Source organism: Fistularia commersonii, chromosome 1, assembly GCF_037954325.1.
Source record: "Fistularia commersonii isolate RoL2024-O1a breed Wild chromosome 1, RoL_Fcom_v1.0, whole genome shotgun sequence".
Lineage (NCBI taxonomy): Eukaryota > Metazoa > Chordata > Actinopteri > Syngnathiformes > Fistulariidae > Fistularia > Fistularia commersonii.
In genome coordinates, this window is record NC_141284.1 from 13,369,243 (window position 1) to 13,393,967 (window position 24,725).

Here is a 24,725-nt window from a genome sequence, read left to right on the forward strand (position 1 = left end):
ACTGCTTCACATAATGTTATTTTCAGAAGATGCTGTTTCAAGACTTCACAGCAAATGAATGTGTTTATTTTCGTGAATTCCCAGCTACCCTTGTTGTTATCCTTTTCTTTCTTTAATGCTGTTTTAATGGTGACGACTAAACAAATGAGTTGAAACCCAAATGCAATATTTCTCTTTTTTTTGTCCTTGCAGAAGGTAAGTAAAGTGACTGGCTGATCTTCAGATGATTTATCTGTTTTGTATATATTTGGAACAATTTCCCTCCAAGGACCCATGAAATGTGAATCGAGACCATTTCACAACATTGAAAAATAGACAACAAACACACAGATGCACCAGTGGTGGGCAAACTCCACAAGGGGCCCAATAAGTCATTTCACTGAGCCTAATTTCCATGGAGCCGTCATCAATGTCATTAATTACATATTTGCTTTTCATTTTATGAGTTTTTATAAAAAATAGACTCATAGGAATGAAATGTCCAAGTTCTGAGTTCTTTATCCATAATTTAACATTCCATTGATGCTGCAGAAAACTCCAATGGTGTTGATAGCAAATGAAACAGCTCAAACTACGGACCACAGATCTGAACACATGCATTCGTGCTTCACATTGCTCAACTGCACAAATATGACATAAGTCCGCTTTAAGACTTTAGCTTATGAAATGACGTTACGACGTCACAGGCTTTACATTGTAGTGCAAGTGATAGATACAAACGAGGAGTGGAGCCAAACAGATAACGGCCCATCAAGTCGATCTAATGTATTCAGTGCAGCATTATATATCCTATTATTTCAAAGGTGTCATATGTGACAGAGAAGATGTGATTTGAAAAAAAAAAAGCCTGTCCATTTTGACACTTAGAACAGTCTTATTGAGATATTCTGCTTCATGCACTATTTGTTTTTTATTAAAATACGTCCATCCATCTTCTTCCGCTTAGCCTATATAAAAAAATAAAAGATTACCATAACAACATCCAGCTGGTTCATGAAGTTTAAAAATTCTTGTATTATTAGTATTATTAGAGATTCCAATGTCAGAACAAATTGTGAAAATTTTCTTTGCCAGAGAACTCAACTGTTAGATTAAAAGGTTTACACAAGATAGTCGCATGATTCAGTCTTCTTTTGAATTGTACAAGAACATTCATTCCGTGTTTGAAGTATTTAGGTACGGTAAAGAAGGAAAGGATAAAAGAAGGAGCTGGAGTCAATGCAATAAAGTCAATTGTTGTACAGTAGCTGCATTTAAATGTCTACCTGAGAGTTATTTCATATGTAGAGATTCATGCAATACATGGACATTTTTAGGCTTTGTAAAATGTTATCGAACTGATGATGACCTCAACTGTGATGCAGTTTGTCCCAGATGTTTTATTTCACTGCGCGATGAATGAGACTCTCCCTCTCATTGTGTGTGTGTGTGTGTGTGTGTGTGTGTGTGTGTGTGTGTGTGTGTGTGTGGTAACTTGACGATGACATGAAATGATAACAAACTTGTATTTGGGGTTCCTACTCACTGCAGCCTATTATAAACAAAGTTAGATGTTCAGCTGGCACATCATTTTTGAATAAACGATCACAATAACTGAGGTTTAAGTTTGATGAAACATTCACTCTTAATCATCATTGAATACTGCAAAGAAATGTTAGTGGGGCTCAGTTGTACTGCTCCCACTCCCACAATGAATGTGCTTGGAAAAAAATTAATCAGTGGATTCAGACAACAAGAATCTCATAACATCGGCTGTGGTTGTGTTGAAAAGATAAACAGTCTGCAGCGTCACAGCTCTCGGAGTACCAAAGAAAAATGAAATGGCTTTTGTGAACCCCAAGCCAAACTTGCAAAAAGAAACATAACTTAAAAAGGAGCAAACAATATACACAAACACACTTGCCAGTTCACAAGAAAGAAAACGAAAACATGGGAGTCTACATTTTCTCCATGTACATACCACTTTAGCAGGGGAGGGTTTCTTCAGACGATGATGGGAAGTTCTTCAATGACAATGTTGCTTTTCCCTTTTATGGCAGCTCAAACAGCCTCAAACGGCATCTGACTGCAGGGCCACTATTACAGCCTTGAAACAGCAGACTTCAATTACATAACATGCTTGACAGAGTCACTCTGTGTATGCTAAAGTCTTAAGCTTTAAGCTGTCAGGGATTTGTCTAAGGAGGTGGCTGAAATGCCTGGTATAGCTGGTGGTACCACTAGAATGCAAAAACAGAACAATCTGTTGTTTGTTAATCCTGGCCGGAACAAACACGTTTCTATTAAAGGCGAATCAAATCAATATGTGCAACAACATAAAATGTGAAGAATCTATTTTAATGGATTTACAGAAAATAGAATAAAAATACTTTGGGCCTTCACGAGCCAGTGGAAAAAACTGTATTTTTGCTCAAATTCAGCAAATCTCTGGGAGTGAACCACTGGGAATATCAAGAGCTGATGGATTTACAAGGCTTCATCCCTAAATAGTGGACACAAATGTTAATTTCATGTCCATTAATTGTCATGCTCAGAAAGCCAGTTAATGACACCTCTAACAAGGTTATTTTGTCTGTTTTCTCAACAATAAAATGGGGCTGTTGGGGTTCTTATTGTGGCACTCAAAATATCAAAAAAGCAAAAATGTCCTTTGCACCACTGCAACATTTCTTTCCAGAAATCATGGAGTAGTTATGCAACATAATCCACAGACACCATTGTCAGCAGTTTTGTAATTATGCTATTTTCTTTCAACGGTTTCTACAGAAGACTGCTTTTAATAAATAGAAAGCGCATTGTCTTGAATAACTGGGCCATATTTTCTGAGCTGGATGTTGGATTCCTTTTCAAAGTAGTAAAAGAAATTTATGGCACTTGAGCATGAAAAAAATCATGGTGATCTTTAAACCGCAATACATCACACCAAAATGAAATCCTTCTTCCAATTGGTAAAATTGTTATTGTTATTGTTATTGTTATTTTTATCGTTATTGTTATTTCAGGACCAAAAGTTTCTTTTTTAATTTTTATATAAGCAGTGAACTTTGGGATCTGAACTAATTATTTGTAAAATTGCTGTGTTTTTAGCGTCAGGATCAACTGGACTGATCTCACGAAATGAATCAAATCTAAGCTTTTCCACTCTGCTCCTAATGTCTGAAGAGGCTTTTTGGATTTCGATTATCTGATTATGCTTTACTGTAATCAGGATGAGTCATTGGTTTTTCAAAAATCTACGCCTGGATTAGATTACATATAATTCTGTGTGTCTGAAGCAAGTCCTTGCGGTGTATTGCGGTACCAAAGAATTAGGACTTAGTTTCCATACTTTTATATATTTGTCATTTGTTGCTAAAAAATAGGAAAATAGAAATAGAAAAAGAATGACCAGTGACACAGTGTGATGGCATGTTCATGATCCTAGAGAGTGTTTTATTTTATGGCCCAGACAAAAAGAATGTGTCTAACAATTTATTTGTTTTTGTACACAGACGAAATAGGTATAACACATTCCTTTTAGCAGTTTGGACTTCTGGATTTTTTGAGATGGCTGTATAGATGCTCTGTTCCATTTACACGAAGTGACCACTCCTGTTCTTGGAGTAGAACAGATCATATGAAAACTGCAAGAAAATATATGCCTGTTTGTTGGCAAATATACCCAAGTTTAAAATCCCTGTCTTGATCACGCTAAAAACACTAAAATGAGACATACGGGGTCTGAAATATTATCAGTGAATCAACTTGGGATCCAGTCATTCGGGAAGTTTTTAGTTTATCAGAGTTATATTTTTAGAATTATTCATGAGCCAAACACTCATGAGTTTGTGGACTAATTTAGATCTGTTCCCACTGGGATGCCACATTTCACAACATCATATTTCCTAATGAACAGGTTTCATATTTTTATTGGACCGGTTCCTTCTTCTAGAATTTTCCCGGGGCAACAGCTTGTGTTTAATAACAGAGAAAGTAGAGAAGATTACTGGGACTGCTTCGTCTCTAAAACCGGTGACTTGTAGAGAGATCACCAGGCATTCCTTTCAAGGAATATTAGGGAGATTGTTATCATTTTATAGTTGTTCAGCTTTAGGAGGATGTGGAAATTGTGGACAGTTTATCTAATATCAACATCTTCTGCTCATGGTTTTGAATTTCCATCCTACAGATCACCAACCACGCGGATACAGTTTATGTGAAATCAATGGCAGCCATGGCTTGTTGGTGCAGTGGGCATCCCTCCGATTAGAAGGTTGCCTGTTCGATCCCAGGCTCCAAAGTATCCTTGGGTAAGACACGGAACCCCCAGTTGGTCCCAATTGTCTGGTGTGATTGGGATGAGATATTGGATGAAATAATGTAAAGTCATCCAGGTCATGGTGAACTGGACTTGAATTTCTTCACTTGAAGATGTTTCATCCCTCACCCGAGAGACTTCTTCAGGTCTAATGACCTATGGGGAGTTTCCGAGTTTTCGCAAGTGCAGGATAAGCAGCAAAAGTTGAATGGATGGATGGTTCCAACAAAGTGTCAGTCAAAGAGAAAATGCATATTTGATTGGCCTCAACTGAATGGAGGGGTTACCATGGTAATGATGATAAATTGATGGATTATAACTGAACGATCATAAATGATCTGGGGTTTTATATGGCGACGCACACACGATTCATTTTACACAGGCTGCAAGTTGTTTACTATGACAACAATGTGAGCAATGGCACAGCTTACTGCCTTGGCCTGAAGATTCATGGAGTAAAAATGTTTGTCTTTCTTTGGAATCTTTAACCAGAAGGAGACAAAATTTAGCAAAAATTGTATCTGATGATTCAAAATTATGGCAAGATTAGAGGGAGTTTAAACACTTGAACACATTCTCACACAGCATGTGCAATGCCAACCTCTCCAGCCTCTTAACATTCCGTCTGTGAGACGCTTTATCATCTGGAATGTTAACAAGAGTGAAAAATAATTTTTGAATCCAGCCCAAGATTCAGATCGATCCAAGAAGGGAATGGGCTCTCGCCTCTCAGAGAGGCTTGCTAGTATTTTCCTAATCCCACCAACACTCAGAAAGTGGACAAACAGTGGAGAATGACAAATTGTAAATCGTCAGAAAATGGGCTAAAGAAAATGCAAATGTATTTTCTTTCACTCCTCTGCTATAAGGCAAATATTGGGACAACCTGTCCAAGCACGACATGACACTTCTAATGTTGTCTGACCAGGTAACTGCGAAAGCCAATGGCCATTTAAGAAAGAAATGCAGCGAAATTTTACTTTGAGCACATTTCACGTTGAAGCATGGGCCTTCATTTTCCTCTCCAGCTGTGGCTTTTCTTGTTGGCAGCAAGTTTATTCTTCAGAAGAATCCTGGCCACAGTGAAAACCATCTCTCTGTCTGATGTTTGAACCCCAGGCTGTGATAAATGAGTGAGAAGTGCTGTAATTCACTTGAGCTCCCGGGTGGGTCCTTGAAGAATATTTACATAGTGGCTGATGGTGTCATGTTGTCAGAAACTGTTCATGTGAGGAGAAATTATCGATTAAAAGGAACAAAAAACAAAAAACGAGAAAAACTCAGGCTGATGCAAACACATATGATGTATCTATTTGTACTTTGAAAAAGGCAGCCTTATTACCATTTATGACTCAGTCTTAAACTTTTAAAACCAGACAGTTGACTCGATCCCTGGTGATTAGCCCAAAATAAACCTTGCAAGTTATACACAGTGGTAAAGCTGTCTTTTTCAAATATATAAAACCGTATTAAAATACGACAACTATGTTTATATCAAACCTCTCTGTATTCATAGCTGTGGTTCACCACAACATTCTTGCCACAGATACCATTTTAGTCATACCTGTCCATATGCCCAAGCCGCAGGAACAGACTCTCGAATAATTATTCCATCTGTCTAGATGACTATACCATTTAGACACCTGTGAAAATTTGCAAATATTTGCAAGGTCTTTTTCTTTTTGAAGGAATATCAGAATGAAAGTATTTGGTGCCTAGAAGCTGATATGATTGGGAGACAAAACAGAAATAAAATTATCCAATATCAATTTCTCTGACAAATTCAGTTTTTAATTCACCTTTATGTGCATTTCAAGGGCTGCAAAGGGGAACTTTCGATTACCAGAAAGGCAGTTTCTTTGTGATTAAACAAAAGATAATCTTATTTATTTAATGTATATAATGTATCATTTACATGTAATATAGAAAAACATTATATGAGCATAGAAATAGTATGTCTCATCGCAAACTAAATTGAAAAAAACACAGAAAAGATTTATATTTGGCTTTTTTTCCTTTGAATGTCTTTTATGCCACATCACCAAAATATTTTTTGCATTACCCCACTACCTCTGTCTCTATTTATCAATCTCATCCATGTAATATTTGTATTTATATTTATATTTATATTTATATTTATATTTATATTTATATTTATACAACCCCAGGACACCTTCTTATTACCAATTCATTTTTACTACCCATATCTCCTTGTGAGCAGCCTGCACAAGGCATTTCTGTAATTTATTTTTATATTTTTATATTTCTGTATTCTATTGTATATATTCTACATAGCTCTTTATATATATATATATATATATATATATATATATATATATATATATATATGTATGTATATATATACTTTATTTTCATATCCTTTCTATTATTACTAATCAAGCACTTTTGTCCCCTGTAATACTGCTATGGCAATTGGATTTCCCTCCTTTGGGATCAATAGACTTATCTTATCTGATGTTATCTTGTTTGATTAATTAAAATGTAATCATACTAATACAGTACATTCTAGGATTGTGGTCATCCAGAAAAAAAAAAAAAAACTAAAGGTTGACCAAAAAGTAAGCACTAGCAACAAATTATACCATTTCTCAGAATTGCAATGCAAGTACAGTCAATGGCAGTGTTTAACTGGAAGTACAACAAGCATAGAAAGACTAAAAAGGACGGGACTAAGCAGGACACCACAGCCACACCGTCTTTGCATTATTAACCTTGTCTTACATGCTGTTTTCTTTTTTATTTAGTTTTTTTTCTGGCATCTGATAATCCTCCTTTTGCCACAACCTGCATTATCTCTTCCTGCTAAGACAGCAATGTTGGGTCTACCTAGCTCCATCCATTGCCAAAACAGGAATCGGATAGGTGCTGAAGGAAACATAGTATCTAATATGATAAGCCAGACGCATTGATTGCAGAAATGATTCATGTGAATTGGAGTTGTACTTTTGGATATATTTTTATGCAATAAACTAATGGCCAATTAAAAATACTGATTAATTAACAGGATGCAATATTATAAGTTTGAATGAATTGTTTAGTGAATGGATTTATATTTTTTAAAAAGACTGTCACAGAAGGGAGTGACTCTCGGCACTGTGATAAATGAACTACTGTTCAAACACTACAGCAGAAAGGAAACGCTCCCCCTGGTGACCAGAGCCAGATATGAAAGCTTTACAATTAGAACTGAATGAATAACAGAACCGTTAGTGATTGATACTAAAAACCTCCTGTGTTCCTTGATTGTTCTTCCTTTCTAGCCCTACATGAATTAAGCAAAGCCTATGACAGCAAAAACACACCATGTTTTCCTTTTGCCAGAATTCCCTACATCAGCAGCTCAGCACTTTCATAGTTCTGATCCTTACTCTTCGGCAGACTTCACTAAATGGCTAACTGCGAGTTTCAACGCCACCGCTTCCTTCACCCGTAAAAATCTTGAAGAAACCCTGGAGAACAAACAGAGAAAAACTGATCAGACAATAAAGAACAGGTGGCGAGTCATGAGAAGAAGCGGGGGATCAGCAGTGAATGAGGGACAGGCAAGGCAGACTGGGACTGATGAAACACAGGTGAAAAACATTAAAGAAGAACAGGAAACCAAGAAAAGACAGGGAGTTCAAGGAAGAAAAAAAAAAAAACAGTAGATGAAACATTCAAAAATCATAATGGCATGATGGACAAGAAATTCACCAGAAAAAAAAAGACATTGTTTGAAAATTAGAATTTGGCATGTTTGGATGACATGGTTTGATTGGTTGGATTTGCGTTTGCGTGTGCTCACGGTTTTGTTTTACAGTGATAACTTGACAGGATAGGGGAGGTCATTGTGTCTGACTTTTGAAATTGTGACCAAGAGTGTTAAAGAAAATCCCACATACATTGCATAAATTGAAAGCTACTGCGTCATTTGCAATTTCATATCCATTTTCTTTTAGAGTATATGCTTTTTTCCTCTCCAGATTGGAGTTTATCTGATGTTTTGGGGATGATGACCTTCTAAAATTGGAAAGATGTTAATGAATTTCTAAAGGTTAATATATGTTTATAAATTCAGTATGGTGGACTGTGCCCTCCGCCAGTGAAATGATTGCTTTTCCTAAAAGGTATTACAGACTTTGTTTTGGATCTGAACTCTCAGTCTTTCATGGGAAGGACTGAGTAACTCGTGATTTGAGAGACGTTTTTATTTCAGTCATAGAAAAATTTTATTATGAGTGCAAATGTACTGTCCTCGCCAATCATTATGGCAGGCTAAAAGGAACCTGCAAGAATCCCTTGAGAATAATGTTTTAAAGTCCCAGGAGACAAAAGAGGTTGTACGTGGTTGTGTGTGAGGTTCTGCAAGGGCATGAGCTACTCAATGCTTCAGTTCACTCCTTGTGTGACTCTTCAGTAAAATGCATTACCTTTCAACACTTTCATCACTACTAAGTCCAGATTAAGTGGCCCTTTCAACATGAACATGCCTTTTCACATTTTGAGCTAATGATTTTGAAGACAGTGATTAGCTCTTTTTATTTCCTTTTGTTTTCCTTCCACTCCCCTTGAGAAAGTAGTACTATGTTTCCTCTCATTGCATTGAATTTTTGCATGACATTAACAAAAAAGAAGAGAGGGGCAGAGAAGGGCGCTCAGAGAGTAACAAGTCTTGGCCAAAACCAAAAGACCATCATTCTATGAGCTGAAACCATCTGGTCTGGACAGACTCCCATGGCTGCCTTCTTACAATGAGGGTTCACGTAATATTTCCTGAATAATGATTGACGATGAATAAAATACCCCCATCCCATAATCTTAGAAAAATGCTCAAGCATTGGATATGGATAAATATGACTGGCGTGTCAAGTCATTTTTTGTAATTACACTATGACTGTTGAGGTAGATGGAATGACCTGGATGGTTTATTTAATTGAAACTGTTAAAAATATATGATAAAATAAACATTGTAGAATCTCTGTGAAGAAAGGAATGCTTGATGGACTTTGGACAGGGTTTGGTGGCAGCATGTCGTCTGTTTACACTGGAAGAATCACTTCACATATGACATTACTCTGACTGATTGTTCCCTTGAAGATTCTATCTCTGATTGGTTATTACATCACAGAGTCTTTTACCCTGATTGGTGGATGATCTAGCCAACTGCAACCACAGCAGCATTGCTCTGCAGCCGCTGTTAACAATCTGAAAAGAACACAGACAGACAAAACCAATTTGCTTTGGTGATTAGGTTTGGCTACAAACTTCGTTACACAAGGATCAAATTCTGGACCGAGGTCAGGATATGATTCCTGGGGCGGCGTGGCACAGGGGGTAGAGCGATCGTCCTTAGAACCGAACATTCCTGGTTCGATTTGTTTGTCGAGCAACACACTGAAACCCTAATGGCTCCTCTCGTCCTGCTAGACGGCATGCCAACTGCTCATGGTTCATCCATGATGGGGTAAATGGAGAGAGCGAATTTCCCAAAGTATAATAAATTTAAATGTTCCTCTAAATTGAACGCTAACTGTTTAGGCAAAACAAATATGCAATAAAAACAAAATTAAATGAAAATGAGAAAGATACATTGTAAAAACTCTTGCATGACCAGGCCCACAAAAAGAAGGCATAGCCAAACAAACATCTTAAGGCCTGAAGGTGATAAGCGATTCCAACAACACTGCTGGTCAATATCAAATTTATTTGAATTTTACGTGTCTAATTTCAAAATTTCCCACAGCTCTTTTTTTCTTAACCACAAATCAGAAGTTCAGTACAAATTAATCAAACATGCTCTGTTGTGCTGCACTAGAACATCTTCTCATTTGTAAGAAAGGAGGTGCTGACTGGACCAGAAATACTCACTATCTGCAAATCCTTTAAAATAACTTTTATTCGAGAAGCAGGGTTTGTAGACGTGCACTACTTGATACGTAGCAAAGATAAAACTTTGTGAAAAAAGCAGAAACATTTTCTAAATTTTAATTTAGACAAAGTAAATTTATAGTACAAGGTGTGCTCCGGTGTGAGAGAGAATCATGGAAATGTTTGTGTAGAAGGATAATTATGCTTGTCGATGTTGTGCCTGTTAACAGCGAGGTCCCTTTTTAAGGGCAAATAATTTGAGTGATGATGAGTGGAACATTTGATAGATTGCTGATGTGTTTATGTCTGTCCTCCTTTCCCTTTATTGTTAGTATGTATGTTGTCGTCACCTGGTGAGGAGCAAACAGACACACACACACATACATGTGCGCAAGCGCACCCATGCACACACATGGACTGACAAAACTGTGGTCTGTTTTGACATCAGTTTGCAGAAAACAGGATTTAAATCAATGTTATTAACACACCTGATAAATCTTAATAACTATAACCCTACAATGGATTATGGCCAAAAGTAAACAGACGAAAAAAGAAAGAAGAAAGCCTTTCATTCCATTACATTCAGCTATTCATTCAGTTTAACCCATCAACAGTAATCCATGAGCAGTGGGCAGGATTAGTTAGGTGGGCTCAGTGTCTTGCTCAACAACACTTCAAAAGACCAGGTGGAGCTTGGGAATTAAATGAAGAGCACTCGGTTCCAAAATGACTGCTTTTACCACCTAATCCACACCATCCCAGATATAACGAACAAACAATTTTTAAGGAAGAATATATAAAAAGAAATATGAAAGAGGAAATGCGTTTCGCAAAGATATATGACCATCATTTCTCATTTCCTTTACCTGGAGCATACAGTTAATGTTTCATGCACACTTGTAGCAAAAACTCAAACACTTGTCTGCTGGGCAGACATTGGATGATGTGTTATCATGCTGGAGAGCTAATGTATAAATGCACTTATTAAAAACAAAAATAAGAATGTGGTTTGTGGGGTGTTATTCTATTTTTAATATTTCACTCTCTTGAATAGACTAATGCATGGATGGGTGGATGGACAAACTGCAGTCAGAAGTTTAATCGCTTGCTCAGTGTCAGATGGAATTAGCCCCAGGCCCCCTCTGGACTCAGTGTGCAGGATTTATTGTATAATAATGAATGAATGAATGAATGAATGCTGAGGTAGCTGCTGTTTGATTTAATTTGGCTTTTAAAATGTGTCGTGTGCATGTTATGCACTTTACAGAGTATGAGAAGAGTATGTATGAGTATATATGATACACTGTAAAATGTAATATACTGCAAATATCATTACTACTGGTCAAATACCACTAACATGGTCTAAAATCTGAAAAACAAATGTTCCATTCCAGGTACATTAAAATGCTCTCGTTCACCCTGTAGTCACTAATAAAAGCATACCATATAATGTCATTTATAATTATAGTTTCACGAATTCTCCACAATTATTTCTGCAGTAAATTTTGTCAATAATCCGACCGTATAGTCACATTACATGTTTTTTTTGTCAGCTTTTTTAGTAATTTACCTTAAAAACAAATTTAAATATTGTTATTAAATCAGTCACATCTCCCATCAAACAACTAAACTACATCTGTGAATGTACTGAATAATAAAGCACATGTTGTTTTTACAGAAAGAGTAGTGCAATTACCGATAAATAAGGAGCCATTTCCCTGTGATCGCAACCTGCATATGTATTTGCCTTTTGTTTGACTTTATCGAGACAGCAGATGGGGAACAACGAGTCCACGTGCCGTATTTTATCAAGATCCTGGGACGAGGAGCTGTGAAAGAAAAGCTGCCGCAGCCCAGTTTTTGGTTTGAATTGGGCTGAATGGTGACAAATTCACAACGAAACGCTTTGATTAATCTGCGAGCCTCAGACATGACGTGGTGGAGACAACCTGACCATTGAGAAGGCTTCAAACATTCACTAATTTGCTCACCACAGTTATGTTGTTGGATGGTTGTAAAGACATTCTCTAATTCTCTGACCTCCTCAAGCCATTCACTACACAGCATTATTTCTTCCCACACAGCCTGCAGATCACTTTGTCATGTCATCCAAGATGTTATTGTCACAGATGCCGATCGCTGTAATCGCTCAAGAGTAAGGAAGCAGCCACAGTCATTTACTTTTGCTGGTTTGCTCCAGAATCTGTGTTAAAAATATTAACCTGATGTCAGAGCCAAAAGCAAGTCAAAACCATTATCGGACTGATACCCAGCACTTACTGCATGGATACCTCTGTCTTTGTGTCTCAAGAGTGAGATCAACACAAAGGCAGTGAAGCTATCACAGCACTAAGCGGTTTGGCAGAGGGAAATTGGTTGTCTAATGTCTACAGAGAGGTTTGTGCAGAGGTATGCTTCCAAGTTTTCCATGACTGCATGTTCAAATCACAATAAATATCCCTCTCTGTCGAGCTACTAAGCCTGAGGCAAAATGTTCTGCGGCCCTGCCAGATGCATTTGCCATTCGACCCTGGCAAGGTGCTTATAATGTAAAATACCTGCAGTGATGTGAGCTGCTCACGCCACTAGAGGGAGGGTGGTGGGGCCAGTGGACCTCAGAGAATCAAGATGTGACATTTCTGAATGTATATGGTCTGTATTCTTGGTGTTTATCCTTGGAAAAACCACACCAATGTGTTTGGCACTTCCTATACACATGCCTTCCACATGCATATTTCCATGATATCCAGTCTGCAGGAAAGTTCACATGTAGTGCAGCAGTGTTTTGTTGAAGCAAATGGATCTTGTTGGCCTTTTGAAGAAAACACATGTATGTTACTTTAGTTTACGTTGCTAAGTTTTTGCCTTCACTTCTCATTTGAACCAACAGTTTTTCTCCCCATTGAATAACTTTTTCATAAACTCAGATATATTAAAAAGGAGATCATCAGGTTAACATTGGAAAGAACATTTGAATGGGCGTTCAGCAGTCCGAACACTTTAGTAGTTGCAGATAATTCACAGTCCAAAGAGACACTGTCGGGTTATATGTGTGATACCAAAACAAAACAAAGCAAGGACAATTAAATGTATATCGTTGTAAGCAGTAAGTTCTTTTTTGGGGGGAGATTATGTGAAATGGATTCATTGAATGCAGCCTCAGGGCAGAACAGGCCAGTCTCTCCCTGAGCCAGTCCCAAGCCAGGATAAATGCAGAGGGTTGCGTCAGGAAGGGCATCTGGCATAAAACTTTTGCGAAAACCAAACATTTGAATCAAACCTAATAATCTCATAACGGATCAGTCGAGATCTGGTTAACAATAACCGCTCCTGGTATCGATGACCTACAGGGTACCAATGGAAACTGGGATACTGTAGGTCAAAGAAGGAGAGGAGGAAGGCGTCTTCAGAAGCAGAGAGAGAAGAAGAAAGAGTAGAGAGTAGGGACTTTGAATATCGGGACTATGGCAGGAAACGTAGAGTTGTTGACATGATGCAGAGAAAGAAAGTGGATATACTTTGTGTCCAGGAGACCAGGTGGAAGGATAGTGAGGCTAGAAGCTTAGGAGTAGGCTTTAAATTGTACTATCATGGTACTGACAGGAAGAGAACGGGAAGGAAGACAGGAAGACAGGAAGAGAAATGGAGGAGTTTGTTTCAAATGTTCTGGAGGTGAACAGAATGTCAGATGGTCTTATGAGTCAGGAAGAGACATGGAGTGGGAGTTATCTTGAAGGACTTTGTTTCAAATGTTCTGGAGTTGAAAAGAATGTCAGATAGTCTTATGAATCTGAAACTGGAAACTGAAAGTGTGATGCTTAATGTGGCTATGCCCCGCAGCTGGGATGTGAGTTTGAGGAGGAGAAGTTCTGGAATGAGCTAGATGAAGTGATGCAGAATATCCCACAAGATGAGAGTGGCAATTGGAGCAGACTTCAATGGGCATTTTGGTGAAGGCAATCGAGGGGATAAAGAGGTGATGGGCAGATTTGGTATACAGGATAGGAACATAGAGGGACAGATGGTGGTAGACTTTGCAAAAAGGATGGAAATGGCTCTGGCGAACACTATTTTCCAGAAAAGACAGGAACATAGCATAACTTATAAGAGCGGAGGTAGGGGCACGCATGTTGACAACATCTTGTATAGACTAGGTAACCTGAAAGATCAGTGACTGCAAAGTAGTTGTAGGTGAGAGTCAGCCAGACAGCATAGGATGGTGGTTTGTAGGATGACGCTGGTGACATGGAAGATCAAGAGGACAAAGGCAGAACAGAAGGCGAAAGTGGAAGCTGAAAAGGGGAGAGTGTTGTATGGTTTTCAGGGTGGAGTTGAGAAGGGCCCTGGCTGGTCAGGGAGAGCTTCCAGATGATTGGACAACTACAGTTAATGTGATCAGGGAGACAGGTAGGAAAGTACTTGGTGTAGCATCTAGAAGGAAAGTAGAAAAGGAAACTTGGTGGTGGAATGAGGAAGTGCAAGAGTATATGAAAGCGGTTGGCAAAGAAGTGGGACGATGAGAGGACTGAAGAGAACAGACATGAGTATAGGGTGATACATCGTAAGGTAAAGATAGCGGTAGCAAAGGCAAAACAAAGGGCGTACGATGACCTGTATGCTCGATTGGACAGTAAGAAGGGAGAGAATGATTTATACAGGTTGGCGAAACAGAGAGATAGAGATGGAAAGGATGTACAACAGGTCCAGGTGTTTAAGGATAGAGAGGGAAATGCATTGACTGACAGATGCTAGAAGAGTGATGACAAGATGGAAAGAGTACTTTGAAGAGCTGATGAATGAGGAAAATGAAAGAGAAGGAAGGGTAGAAGAGGTGACAACTGTAGGCCAAAAATGAGCAGAGATTAGTAAAAGTGAATTGAGGAAGGCATTGAAGAGGATGAACAGTGGAAAGGCAGTTGCTCTTGATGATCTACTGCACCTGTGGAGGTGTGGAAGTTTCTTGGAGAGGCAGCAGTAGCGTTTCTGACGAGATTATTCACCAGGATCTTAGAGAGTGAGAAGATGGCTGAGGAAAGGAGACGAAGTGTGAAGGTGCCCATATTTTAGAATAAGGGGGATGTGCAGAGTTGATGCAACTATAGAGGGATTAAGTTGATGAGCTATAAAATGAAGTTATGGGAAAGAGTAGTGGAGACTAGACTGAGAGCAGAAGTCAGTATATGTGAGCAGCAAAATTGCTTCATGCCTTGACAGAATACTACACATGCAGTATTTGCTTTGAGAATGTAATTGAGAAGTACAGTGAGGGCCAGAGAGGGCTGCATTGTGTTTTTGTAGACCTAGAAAAAGTATATGACAGGATGCTAGGAGAGGATTTCTGGAGTGGCTGAAAATTACTTTAGACTGGGAAGGACATGTATGCTAGCTGCGAGACAGTGGTGAGGTGTGCTGTCGGGGTAACAGAGAAGTTCAAGGTGGAGGTGGGACTCCATTAGGCATCAGCTCTGAGCCACTTCTTGTTTGCAGTGGTGATGGACATGATGACAGATGAGGTGTGACAGGAATCTCCATGGACCATGTTTGCAGATGACATTGTGATCTGGAGTGAGAGCGCAGAACAGTCTGAGGAAACCCCTTGAGAGGTGGAATTATCGGCTGGAAAGGAGCGGAATGAAGGTTACTCGCAGCAAGACAGAGTATATGTGCTTGAATGAGAGGAATGTGGCTGGAACAGTGAGGCTACATGGAGTTGAGATCAATAGTTGGATGATTTCAGCTACTTGGGGTCAACAGTCCAGAGCAAAAGAGAGTGTGGAAAAGATGTGAAGAGACGGGTTCAAGCAGGTTGGAATGGGTGGAGAAAAATGTCAGGGGTACTATGGGATAGAGGACTATCAGCCAGAATGAAAGGAAAGGGTGTACAAGACAATGGTGAGACCAGGGATGCTGTATGGCCTAGTGACAGTTACAATTACCCAAAACCGGACACAGAGCTAGAGATCGCAGAGATGAAGATGCTATGGTTCTCTTTGGGAGTGACCAGGATGGATAGGATCAGGAATCTATCAGAGGAACAGCACATGTCAGATGTTTTGAAGAGAAGGTCAGAGAAGCCAAATGGTTCGGTCATGTACAGAAGAGGGATAGTGAATATATTGGTAGACAATGCTGGAATTAGAGCTGTCAGACAGGAGGTCTAGAGGAAGACCAAAGATTTATGGTTGTAGTGAGAGAGGATATGAAGGTAGTTGTGTGAGAGAGGAGGATACAGATAATAGGGTTAGATGGAGAAGGCTGATTCGCTGTGGTGACCCCTGAAGGGAAAAGCCGATAGGAGAAGATGTGAAATACAGTCATCAGAAAAAGTGCTTTGCCTCAATTAAAAAAGTGTTCTTAGAGGTTGACTGGGTTCAACAAAAATGCCAAAAAAAAGGAGTTTGGTGCAGAAGGTTCCTCGCAGCATGTTTATCTCACAACTTTCCAGAAGTTTGTTTTTCTTTGTATGTTTATTTTAGTTAAGTAAAGTGTAGCTTAGTTTTCTGTCTTAGCACATTTGAGAAGAGTTTTTGCTGTTCAGTCCAGTATTGCTGCTGAGGTATAGGCACAATCAACTTTTCCATGTGATGAACATTCCAGGCCGCATCTGCTTTCAATATAGCAACATGTCCAGCTGTCTCAGGCCAACATTATAGGCTACTGGCCTTTTCTTAATCCTTCCACTGAAGCTACTAATGTGGACGGCATCAGCATCACATAAATCTATGCATGGCCATAACATTTTAGGGTTCCATGTGAATAACTGGCTGAGTTGGAAATATCTTACAGAAATGTATTTCTTTTACCTCATTCTCTCACTCTTTTTTATCTCCTCCTGTCTATATATATAGCAGTAATGACTAAAACACATGAAACTCAATAACAAAAGTTCAACATGTTAGTATGGCTTAGTCTTCTTTTCAGAGAAATCATGCCACATGTCACATGTCACATTTTAACCGACATAAATGTATCAACCAAATATTCCATACATGCACAGCTGTCTGAAAAAAGATTTATTTAGTTAAAATACTAGATGTAGACATTCCTTTTCTCACAGATAAAATATGTCATCTATTTCATTGAGGATCATATAACATAATTTTGTGTATGGCTTGCCTCTATAGTGATGTTTGCCATTTACCTTTTCAATGCTGGGTATTTTCCTCTGATTATGCCGTTTTTAATGAACATTTATTCATTATACTGATATCAAGGTCTTTCTATTACCACAGAATGTCTTTTTTGAAAATCTTAATGCTGTTTCTTCTGATTATCAGGTTATTGGTAGATATTTAATACATTCATACAACACAAGTAAGATCACTACACCATGAAATAAGTTTTCATGGTGTAGTGATTTTGAAGTTAAAAAGTATTTGGCCCATGTTGAATACCTTTTGATGTGCCAAATTAAATGCAAAGGAAAGTATCTCATCAAAAATTAAAAAAAAAAAGTTTAGTGTAATGCGGATAGTAGACAAACCAAGGACAAAAAAACAACAATCAAATCCTGGCTTAGGTGATAACACCTGAGCTTCACATACCCTCAAACCTTATGACCTTCATCTTCCTCCTCATCACATAAAATACAACAGCAATGCAACACGGTTTTGAGGAACTGATACTGACTCTGGGCAACCACGGCCTAAACCCTCTTCAAACTTGACTTGAAATACCAGTATGCACTCTAATCCCCTACATGAGCTACAGTATGTGTATTAAAGAGATCAACTCTGCAGACAATTGACATATTATAGTTAAAGCATCAGTTCCATGACATGTTTCCTTTTCCCTTTCTAGAACATTTAATGTGCAGGGTTCAATACTTGAAGGATTTTTTTCTCTCCTTAATCAGAATTTAGACCATGCACCTATAACAGGATTTGAAAGTTGGTCCCGAAAAGAGCTGGAAACCCTTAGTTGACCTTTTGAGGTATCTTAGCATGTATTCGCCACATTCACAAGACATGGAGAACACAAATATTTGCCCTGATATTTCAGCAACCTCATGGATGTTTTTTATGTCTTAATGTCTGCTGATTAATGAGCAAAACAAGTATCTAATGGTTAAATCCCCCGCTGTTTTTGTCAACCACGTTTATTAGAGCTGTAAAAGCACGTAAGAGAAACATACTACATAGCTGTGATAAAACTAACAGAGCTGAATTTTATTAAACCCTTAGAGCCACATGATTAATCTTTAATCATCCATTATTACGTAATGTGAAATACTTAACTTAGAACCCTATCATCAAGTCAGATCTCTATGCTCTCGGGACACAGGGCTAGTTGTAATCCCAAGAGTCTCCAACAGCAGAGCAAGAACCAAAGCATTCAGTTACCAAGCTCCTCTTCTTCCAAACATGGACATCCTCTCTTTGTTCAAGCTTAAAACCTTCTTCTTGCGAAAGCCTATAGTTAGGGCTTGGCAAACCCCTTGTTATGCTGCCATAGGCCCATCCCTGCTGAGGAATATCTCATGATGCACCTTTCTCATTCTCCCCCCTCTTTCTATCTCATCTGCCCTCATGTTCCATCACTAATGCATGATAGTAATCTCGTTCCTGCTCCTGAGTCCTTGGGCTCTCCCATTTCACAGGTTCCCGTTGGATGTGGCTTGATCTACTGCAGCAGCCAGGCATCCACCATTGCTATTTCTTATATGTATGTTAAAGTTGCCATTATATAATTTCAGCTGTTACCATGGAACTGTCAGGACTACCGGTATTAGCAGTAAAAGATCATTTGTGCTCGTCCCTCCCACCCCTTCATACCCCCTCTGTTTCGATCACACTCTTGTCTTCTATCGTTCTGTCCTCCTCTCTCTCTCTCTCTTACTACCCCCAACTGGTCGAGACGGAAGGCTGCCCACATTGAGCTTGGATCTGACCAAGGCTTCTGCCCAGTAAATGGTAGCTTCTACTTGCCAATGTCACCACGTGCCTGCTCATGGGGGAATATTAGGTTTCCTTAAATAATCACAAGGCATAAAAGGCATATGTTTCAAAAGGCCACAACTCTGACATGAAACATTGCATATCTCGTATACTTGTTCATTTATGACATTTTGCCTTAATTTGGGAGATATTTGATTAAAATATACAATAATTTATTCTTCATATTTTCAAAGGAAGATATATGTTTTGCATTTATGAGTGTAATAAATTGTGTCACACTTGTCAAATTGCCCAAATGCAATCTACCAGCATTACAAAGCATTATATTGCTTATTGTCCCTTGATGTGTTTGAGCTATTTATATTTTTTACAAATCAGACTTGCTACCAAGTCAGTATTTCCACCCAGGTTATCTTGTACTTTTGTGTGGTGTGTCTTTTACCATTACTGTCAAGTGTTCACTTCACTTCACTCCACAATCCAAAATTACCCCTTTGCCAAAGACAGCATCACTGACTTAAAAGTTTCTGTGATGAGGGCGTCTGGACCTATCTGACCCTGGTCTTCATCTGGACTTTGGACGTGTGTCACGATGCCCTGGAGCAGATTTGGCCAGACTACAAAGAGAGCTTTCCTGGTGGCAGCGGGTGGGGGTGGAGTTGGGATAGCTCATGGAGAGCTGCCTGTTATTTCTCAGCTGAACACTGTGTGTTTGCAGGCGATATTTGACACTTTCCATCATTTTTCCCAAGTTGGCTCCTCTTGCTAGTTCAAGATAAGACAAATTATGGATTCTCCATGTCTTTAATACGGGATGAGCTGTTTTTAAATCACCTGGGAGTCATAAGCAAATCACACAATTTTTAGTCCAAGGTCTGATTTACTGTAGTAGACAAGCTGGGTAAATTTATTCATCGAAATGCCTTGATCTAGGTCCAGTTATGTTAAACTGTTAAACATATGAGGAGTTCAATTCTGTTCCTCGGTAGATAAATCCACCCCCTGGAGCAATGTCAGCATATTTCAGCTGACAGCTGATGCAAACAAGTCAAGTTCTCTTTTGTGTTTAGGCCAACTCTTTTAACTGAAGGGGTGAGTGTCCTTGCTGAGCCCTGAGGTCAAAAAAGCCCGCCGTTACTTCAGCAGGTCAGCAAAGGTGGTCAAGAGTCATTTCAATCATTCGAGTTGATTGAATTTCACTCAAAGGGTTCAACCTCTGTAGATGCACTCTTCAGTTTTTTCGCTATTAATCACATGGATTTTAAGGTTGTCAAATGCAGTCGGTCATATGTAATATTTCAAAATTAGGCTGCAGTAAAAAAAAAATTAAGTACTGCAGTGTCAACAGTTTGACTAATTTGTTTGGTCTTGTCTCAATAAAGTGCAGGGCTGTTTCCTCAGGCCTCTGCAAGTGAAGGGGCTTACATAATGGGCTGAATGGCATGATATGTGAAAAACTATACAGTGGAGTTTGGCACCCATAAAGGAAAATTACAGGAAAGTCATCCACCAAATATCTGCTAAATTATATGTTCTCAAGCATTCTTTTCAAACATAACCCAGATCTGCCTGCCAGATTTTTCATGTATCATAACAAATTGCTTTTTTTTTAATAATTTATCCTTTACTCCAAACAGTGTCATAACACTTTTCCACTGTTCTTTTTATATGCAGTTTCCCAATATCATCCCTTTGGTTTTCTTTTTAAATTTTTACATTTTTATCTACATTGTGTCCACCATCATCTGCAGGGGATTAAGAAAACTGACAAGGCCTTCAAAAATAATTTGAACTCTTTGAAGATTTTTCACCATTTGTAATTTCTTTTATTATGACGCTGATGAAAAAGGGGCAACCACGTGGTTGGAGGAACTTGCCAGCTATTGGCAAGGGGAAATCTGTCTATTTGCCATCCACTCTGCTGCAGACAAGAAGATTGATGGCCTTTTACTGGAAGATGTAATACCACAATGAATCTCAGCCTACGAGCTCTCGAGTCTGATTCTGTCCAAATCCATCAAATCTCAATATCCCAACAACTGAATAATGTACGATACTATAAAGTGATAATGGAGAGAATCTTTGCAGTTTTAAATACAACCAGAGAAAGGTCATAAGCTCACTGACAAAACCTCCTGCCGTAATGACAGCTAACATGATGTGTTCTGAAACCATTGGAATGTGTATTTAATAACTTTAAGAGGACGACAGCTACTAATTTTAGTTTAGTTTTTGACAACTCTATTGAGGCCAATGGGATCCCCCTCTATTTCCTTTTTCAGAACCATTTACTTTCGTGCAACCCAAGCATTGATCTAGCGTGAAAAGCATGTGTCTTCTCCTATTTAAACATACAGATCAGTACTCATTACCAAAACTTTCTGATGGAGATTTGATTCCCAGTATTGCTTTTTATTTCAGAAAAACTTGGGTGGTGTATTCAGTTATTATATATAAAAATATGTAAATAAAAAAGGCACACGCATTTTGATGGGTGTTTTTGACTCGTGGTAAAAATCGTGGTCTTGTAAAAATGAGAGATTTATCCCTACATCTGATGTGTATGAGATTCTTGAAAAGAAAGAAAGAGAGAGAGAGTTTTGAATGAAGCGCACAAGGCAAGAGACTGATGACGTCCTTTTAATAGTTTGGAATGCAGGGGAATCTATGTCACAGGGAATTAGTATAATATTGGGTCTGCAATACCCAGCTTTAACTTTGTAGAAAAGTCATTTCATAATTTGTTTGTTTATTTGTTTGTTTGTCTGTTTTTTTATACTCGTATTGTTACAATTATGTAAGAAACATTGTTGAGAACAACCGTCAAATTTGAAGGAGCAATGAGTCAGCCATCTTACCTGGCCAGTTTTACCACGGACTTTATTATATCAACGCGTGAGATATGAGAATATACGAATATGTTGGAATATCTGAATGTGTTAGTTAAACTAGGTAAAGAGCTGAATGTTACTCCTTTCTGTCAGCACAGTAGAATTTGTCATTCTCTGTCCTCAATAGTACATCATTTTCAAGTCAACCCAAGTGGAATGCTTAAAACGCCAATAATTCCAACTATGGAAATGAATTTCAACCCACACATTCCCCCATCTCCATTTTTCTTCTATTGCATAAAAACATCACTCTCTAACCACAATCCCACACTGGTTTTGAAACAATATTATGATGGAAACTGAGCATTGGTTAAAATTTGAGACGTCAGGGCTATGACTTTAGAGACAGTTTATCAGTTATATGCAGTCCAGTGTCACTCTTATAGATTGCAAAGATGTAAACAATAAGTACTCGACAGATCTTGTAGTTAGCAAATTCAAACATCAAGCCTGGCAGATACTTTGCTTGATTTCATAACGAACCTGTGTTAAAAGAGACCTGAGGCCAGAGAAAGAAAAAAAAACAACTTATTTTGAACGTGGTCATGCCAGCAGATGTTAAATAGTTTGCTGCACCGATTCAGGATGTGGCGAATATTTATTTGTCCCATGTAGCTGTCTGTAGGATGATGCCTTCATCAGTCCAGAATCCTGCAGGACATATGATATCCAGGATGTCTTACAAGAGAATTGAAATATGATAAGCATTTGGTTGAGAAAAGCTTTTTTTGTCTTTGAGTTCATTTTATCTGAAAAATTAGTAAACATATTTCAAGGTATCCTGTCTTTCCTGCCTACCGAGTCAAAACACGTTAACATACAAAGGGACACCAGTATTAAAGCCATATTCTTCTCAGGTTTCAGACCATGTTTGTTTTTAGAACTACTCATCTGTATACCTCATGTTAACAGACTGTGACGAAACGGCCTCAAATGCAGAATAATAATCTGTATTTGGATCATTCTAACCAGACGTATCCATTGTTGGTTTCACTTATACCGTTAGACTTTGTTAGCTCAGCCAATATGAAAATAGACACTTCATCAAATCGAAAACACAGCACGGGTAAGTCTGCATTACTTGGCCAAAACATATGTCTCGTCAGAAAGGGGCAGACAGACTCACCGAAATAGAAACACACGGATGTTCTCAAAACTTTATGAGTACTCTCTCCCTGCTTTGTGGGACTAATGAAGGATGATCTTGCCTTTGTGGGAAGATTTATAGAGACGTTTAAATTGCAGTCAGTATAGACAGTTATACAAGCTATATACAAGGGTTATACAAGGAGAGCATTAAATACTTTTTAAAAGGATTTTGACTTTTTCTTTTTTTTTTGCTTTTTTGTTTTGTCAGTCAGTTTTAAAACCTCAAGCTTTTCAAAATGAAAGAGATATTCAATATTATTTCAATCTAAGAGCCAGCACACCCTTAGTATAATAAGCCCTCAGGTTTTTCATCTCTTAAAAACCCTGTTGAATCCAAGGCATGCACATTGCTGGAATGCACAAGCACACAGGAAAGCCTTTCCAAATTTCAAGGCATTTTGTAAACTTTTAGTAAAATTTCTTGCATAATGTTTAAGATAAGATAAGGTAAGATGAGATAAGATAAGATAAGATAAGATAAGATAAGATAAGATAAGATAAGATAAGATAAGATAAGATAAGATAAGATAAGATAAGATAAACTTTATTAATCCCCACAGGGGAAATTCCTTTGTCACAGCAGCATTACAGTTCTAATGTCAAAAATTAGAAAAAAAAAAACAGAATAAATATGAATATAAATAGAAATAGAGAGACAGAACACAGAAGAAAGAAAGACCTCCACAAATAAATAGACAGCAGGGAGAACAACAACAGCAACAATATCAGGGATAATAATGGACAACAAAAAGGCAGGAAGTGTGTGGCCTTGGACCAAGAAGGAAAAGAATGAGAGCAGAGTTAGGGCATGATGTGAATAGGTGAGGTACTGAGTGGGGTAAAGCAGTGAGGTTGTGGAAGCAGCACAGATGCACTTCAGGACGGTCAGAGTTGTGTGCCGTCCAGACTGCTGTTATACAGTCTGATGGCTGTGGCCACAAAGGAGGTGGGATGCACCGTTACCTGACAACCCTTGCACGATGACCTGTGTAATTCAGGGGTCGTCAGGTTACGGCGGGCAGGATTGTCCAGGAGAGCCCCTGGTTTGTCCTTCACCCTCCCCACTGCCACTGATTGAAGATGTTCCAGGTTCAGTCCCACCACCAAGCCGGCTTTCCTCACTATCTTGTTGAGCCTGTTGACCTCACCGGTCCTGGCACCACCTCACCGGCACACTATACTGAAGAAGAGTGCGCTGTCTGCCATAGACGGGTAGAAGGGCTTTAGGAGCCTGCTACAGACACCAAACAACCTCAGTCTCCTCAGGAAGAACATTCTGCTCTGACCCTTTATGTAGAGTTCATCAGTGTGGTCTGACAAGTTCAGTTTATTGTTGATGTGGACCCCAAGGTACATGTAGAAGTTCACTATCACCACCTCTTCACCCTGGATAGTGACGGGTACCTGTCTCCTCCGATTCTTCCGGAAGTCCACAACTACCTCCTTGGTCTTGGAGATGTTGAGTAGGAGGTGGTTCTGGTTGCTCCACTCAACAAAACTTGCAATCAGACCTCTGTACTCCTCGTCATCATCGTTGATGCATCCCACAATGGAAGAGTCATTGGAGAAGTTCTGGAGGTGGCAGGAACCAGAGTTGTACCGGAAGTGGGAGGTGAAGAGGGT

The 24,725-nt window shown here is 38.8% G+C and overlaps 1 protein-coding gene across 1 annotated transcript in view; it reads right to left on the reverse strand.

The window, feature by feature from the left end:
• The window catches only part of LOC147237426 (KATNB1-like protein 1), a 44,169-nt gene extending 42,040 nt beyond the window's left edge, over window positions 1-2,129 (reverse strand). The window contains exon 1 of the mRNA XM_086148956.1: window positions 1,961-2,129. The gene's annotated coding sequence lies outside the window, so the exon portion shown is untranslated. The remainder of the gene's footprint in view (window positions 1-1,960) is intronic.
• Window positions 2,130-24,725: the final 22,596 nt, after the last annotated feature.